The 5856-nt window shown below is 42.8% G+C and overlaps 1 pseudogene; it reads right to left on the reverse strand.

Moving 5' to 3' along the window:
• Positions 1 to 1514: 1514 nt before the first annotated feature.
• Positions 1515 to 1614, reverse strand: LOC112475450 (annotated as a pseudogene).
• Positions 1615 to 5856: the final 4242 nt, after the last annotated feature.

Below are 5856 nucleotides of genomic sequence, written 5' to 3' on the forward strand. Positions count from 1 at the left end.
GATGTCAGTTTCAAGGAAGAATTAAGCATTCAGACTGGACTGGGGTCTCGTGAGGGCTTTTCTCTCCCCAACAACACAACAGAAACATTCCCAGCAGGAAGGAGAAGGCTGAGACACCCTCACAGCAACTCAATAAATACCTCCTGACCACCAATTATATGCCGGGTACTATGATCAAGGATTCGGGCATAAGATGACACAGGTCGTGTTCCAGCAGACGTTAAGCCATTGGTATTTATTGAAAGAAGAACCAGCTGAAGAAGATGGCAGTGTGAACAGAAAGACACTGAGCTCATACTAATTGCACAGAAAACTTTTGAGGAGTTAATGACCAGTTGAGTGAAGAAATGAAAGAGAAAGCCAATTGAACTATATGACCCCAAAAGTTTGAAACCTTGACACTTATGTAACAGTAGAAGCAAATAGGAGATTCGCAGGAAAGAAGTCGAGAATAATTTAGTTTACGGTAATAGCATTCTAGTGGAGACAGGTATCCTACCTGCCTCACAAAGGACTAGTCCAGAGCTGACACAAGCTGCCCTGGGATGGGTTCCCACAGCCAGCCCCAAGGAGAGGATTCTGGAAGTCCAAGATATAGAGTTATAGAAACATAAATTCTCATAGTTGGGGGTTAAAGGTCTTTATTTCGACCATTCATACGATCCATTAATTTATAGCTTATGTTATCCAGAATTTTCTTAAATGGTCCCCATGTCTGCCTTTCTATAATAACTTAGTTAGATCATATCATTTCCAGAATTTTATGTTTCCATCTTTTTTGACCTATTTATATCTAAAAACACATGTTTCAGGTCCTTTTGCCTTCACCCTCAATGGAAATAGTCACATTCCCTTTGCTTTCCTGACACCTGGCAGATCTGCTCTTTCTCATTTGGGAGGAGTGAAAAATACAGTGTCTGGAAAGAGAAACCGTAGGTTCAGGCTTAACTGTATCAGTTGTTCACAGTTTCTTGAAATAATCAGTTCTTCACAATTCTACTTTCCAATGTAGTATAACACACACACACACACACACACACACACACACACACACACACACACCCCTAGTACCTTGCACTAATGATCAGAGTCTGCCTGTTTCCCCTGGGAGCCTTTGTCCCAGTGGTCAGAGGGGACAAAATCATGGGGAGGGTGTGTGTGGGCATAGGATGGGGCAGTCACTTGACTGACCCAGTGACTCATCTCTGTGACCATTTACATGTAAGGGCCAAAGGAAAGCAGGAGGAGGCCAGAGGAAGCACCCTCGCCTGAATATAAAAATGCCCAAATGTGTCTCAATCTCAGTGGTTTTGTGCTGGAAATTTTTTAGACAAGATTGCTCAGTCTGCTACCTCTGTCAGCCATGTTTCATTTTCATTACGTTTGCTTTCTTCATTTTCTACTTACATCTACCGTCTTCTTAACATTTTTGTTTAAATCAAGTCACATTTTATTTAAATAAAGTTACTTTTTTTCAACTTCCAGTATTATTTATTTTTTTTCCTAGAATCTGGAAAACTACGGGACATATCACGAATTTGTGTGTCATCCTTGCTCAGGGGCCATGCTAATCTTCTCTGTATCGTTCCAATTTTATATGCTGCCAAAGCAAGCACTGAAGTTACTTTTTTAGAAAATTTTATGTCACTGTTATAAAGAGAAAACCTGTTTCACTTGCCATATAAATATGAGGTAACCATAAAAATTAACATAATAAAAAAAAAAGCAGTATGATTATGTTCTAGCTAATTCTGAAACTAAGCCCTGCTCTCTCTAAAAGGGATATTAGCAGGTGCCAAAAGTGGCTATGTAAGACGTATTATCACCAAACTGAGACCTTTCTTTTATCAGATCAGAAGTATTGAAAGTAAATTCATCATCATAACAATGAACATTTACACAGCAGAGTTCTCATGACAACCCCTAAAGGCAGGTATCAATCTTATCCCTTGAGAAATGTGGAAACTGAGGCATGGAGAGATTAAGTAACTTGCCCAAGGTCATTTACCTAGTAAATGATGAAGGCAACATTCAAGTGCAGCCAGTGTGATTCTAAACAGCATCCCTTTCTCGTGATGTTACTTCATGTTGTGCATCCATGGCCTAAAACCCCCGCCCTTTAGCAACCACTGACCAAGAGCAGCCTGAGTCAGAAGGGGACATGCCAGCCCCACACGCACACATTTACAGTAAGGATTCGTATTCACTACACAGTGACCTTAATAAAAGCAAATCCTGCTCTCAAGGTCAATCTGCCTTATTAACTTGTTACTTTCAACAAGTATTTCTTTTACAATTTAGTCTTCATTTCAGTTTCTACATGAACTCTGCCTGTTGCTCTGCTTCTTGTTCAAATAACACAGTCTTTCTTAAAAGGAATGGGCACATTTCAGGACACTTGAACATTTAGCCCTTAATTCTCATTTTTACCGTCTTCAGGCTTTGAACCTTATGGCATGAATCCTTGAAGGATGAAAAACAAAAACGAAAAACAAAAGGACATCTCACCCGGGCTCTGGCAATTCTTACATGTGAAGCATGAGGAAGGCAGAAGAGGGGGGACCCCAAGCACCCAAGTTTGAGACCTGATTAAAGGGGCAGCAGCAATTTCAACCATTTTAGAATTATTGGCTGACGAGGTGCCTTTGATAATTGCTACAGCCCAGGTTAGATACTTAATAAACTTGTGTTTTGATTCGTTAGTAGTTCATTTCCAAAAGGTTATGATTATAAATTCCAGGACTGCTGGCTTAGCTCTAATCTGTAGCTCAGGACTGTCTGTGAAGTTGTCATTTATAGTCAATTTCTTCTGAGAGCGAGAGAAAAGAAAATGAAAAGAGAGAATATTTAAATATCAAATGGGTGCTTTCAATAGCAACATTAGTCCTACCCGCATGCCAAGACCACCATCATCCCCTTGAGAATGGAGCATTTGTTCTTTGAAATCTAGTGGAACATGATGGTGTAAAATGTCTGAGCTTTACTCTCCATCTCCAGGCACAAATCCCCACTTTACCCTTCATCTCTTACCTTTGGGTGCCTACCCCACCCCTGGTTTGTCTCTCTAGCTCTCCTGGCTTGAAACCTATCCAAACCTCTCAATTAATGCTCCTCAAGCCACTATGATCGTGTCCCTGTACTAAGGATGGGCCAGACTAGGTTTGTGGCATAACCATGCCAGCCCAAATGAGATTTGGGCAAAGACTTGTTTAGAGAAGCTGCATATGTAGCTTTGCTACCTGCTAAATTACTTATATAAAGAGCCAGGTCCTTAACAAGGCTACAGCCAGGCCACTCCCTGACTGAACCGTGTCTGTAAAATGTACACAGGAATGGAATAAAATAAGAACGGAGCCAGCAGAGGGGAAAGATGTGGAGTCATTTACTGCAGGCGATGGCAGCCTGTCCCGTGGAGTCCAGCCAGGAGAATACCAGCTCCTTTTTCGGCAAGCAGTCCACATGTCCCAGTTTACAGCACTGGGGTCCCAACTTCGGACTCGAACACTGCAGAGCCCTCTACCTATGGTCTTGCCCATTAATCAACAAACCCATATTCTCCTAAATCAGGCAGGGTGGAGTTTTCTTGCTCTCTCCCAAGCCAAAATGACATAGGGTCACCACAAGGCTTTGGGGAGGTGAGAAAAAAGATACTCAAGCACTTGACTTTGCTCTAAGAGGAGATCACTATTAGCAAGAGAAAGATGCTCATCTTTTACACCTTCCATTCTGGGATGGCCAGAAAAGCCAGTTCAGGATCCAGAGGTGGGTCTTCCGCAAAGCTAATGTGGCCCCCTCCAAGACCCTGAGCAGGCAGTGGGGGCTTGCTATGGACAAGGTCAATTGTTTCGTAAAATTTGCAAAAGCAAAACATTGTTGTATTCCTTTTCTTAAAGAAGGCTACCAAGATAGTATAAACTTCAAGCCGCATAAAATTTAATTCCACTCCTGCCCAGACCTGGGACCATCCCCACAGCCACCTCTTCCTACACACGAAGGCATTCCACCAAATCTAATTGGCCGGCACGCTGACCGTGGAAACCAGAGGGTGGAGGAGGGAGGAGTGGGAGCCAGGGAGGGGACAGAGCCAGAGGGGAGGAGAAAGGAGCGATGTACCGAGGAGCCCACCCTCTCCCACAAGGCTTCCAAGGGGACTGGTGAGCAGCAAGGCAGAGAATGTGATACCAAGTTCCTTTGGATTCATAGTGTAGTTGAGGCAACATAGTGTAGTGGAACCAGACTGCCTTGGTTTAATATGAGCTCTTCCACTTACGGGCTAGGTGACCCTGGACAAGTTATTTGACCTCTCTGTGTCACAGTCCCCTCATTAGGCAAATAATACAAGTAGCTACCTCATTGAATTGTGAGGATTGAATGAGCATATGCATGTAAAATGCTTAGAACAGTGTGGGGCATATAAAAAATGCTAGACGGTGACAGTGCCTTCCTGCTCTTTTAAACATTAGATGCGTAGCTAAGGCATTCTGTAGAGCAAGGCCAAGACCACTGTACATTTTGTCACTCCAACCACCTTGCAAATGGCAACACTACCTTAAAAACATCACGCAACCAGCTCCCTTTACCTACTGTGTGCTTTCTACACCAGCCATAGAGAGCTGTCTGTCTTCCAGCATCGTCCCCACTTCCTCCCACACCTACTTCCCTTTCCGGCTGGTGGCCCCCTCCTCTCTGCCATGATCAAGCCATGCTCCTCAAACCTTTGCTTTCTCCCATCAGGAATGGCTTTCGCTCTCCTCTCTAAATCCAAATCTCTGAATTCCTATGACGCTCAGGTATTTTCTTCTCTTTCATTCTTCCCCTTAATGATTGCCCTCTGGCTCAGTAAATAAAGAGAGCATCACTTTGTATTTCATGGTAATTATCATCTGAGCTTCTGCCAAAGAATGAGAACATAAAAAGGAACAGGTGCTGTGGTGATTGTTACATATATCCCCTCATTCATTCATTCATTCATTCATTCAAACAACAGTTATCAGGTGCCCACTACGTGCTTAGATTCTATAAAGGGGTACGGTGTTATATAGAACAGTGAGCATCAGGATCACCTGGAGGACTTGTTAAAGCACACATTCCCAAGTCTGGGTTTGGCTCCATAAATTTGTATTTGTAACAAGATCCCAGATGATTCAGATGGTGCTGGTTCAAGACCACACTTTGAGTAGCATGCCATGGAAGGCAGACCTCTCTCACTGGCTGATCTATGATGATTCATAACTCATGGTCATCTCCCAAGCACTAGTCACTCACCCAGGCATGCATTAGTCAGAGTCTGTGCACATGCTCTTTCCTCTGAAATACTTTTCAACCTTCCCTGCAACCCCCTCCTCCTACCACCCTTCCTTACATAGCTGGCTTGTCCTCATCAAAAAGTCTCCCCACCCCAACACACATACACACACACATGATATTCTCTATTTTTGCTCCCTATTGGTCTCTTTCATAGAACTTTCATGATTTGTGTTTCGTAATTTGTTTACTTGTCTCTCCCACTGGAATAGAAACTCCATGACAGTAGGGACAATATCTATTTTATTCTTCTATGCATCCCCAGTGCCTAGCATGAGCCTGGAACGCAGTGGGGTCTCGATAAATATGTTGATTTATTAACTAATTACTTTGAAAAACATTTCATGAGTACCAACTCTGTGCCAGGCACTGTTCCAGATGCTGAGTATACAACAGTGGACGAAACTGGCCCAAATCCCTATTCTTAGAGCATACATGGTCATAGGGAGAGATGAACGATAAGCAATGAGCATAACAAATAACTAAATTGTATAAGCGATAAGGTGTTAAGCACTGTAAAAAAAAATAATAATAATAGAACAGACCAAGGGG

This window comes from Pteropus alecto, unplaced genomic scaffold (genome assembly GCF_000325575.1).
Source record: "Pteropus alecto unplaced genomic scaffold, ASM32557v1 scaffold110, whole genome shotgun sequence".
NCBI classification, from domain to species: domain Eukaryota; kingdom Metazoa; phylum Chordata; class Mammalia; order Chiroptera; family Pteropodidae; genus Pteropus; species Pteropus alecto.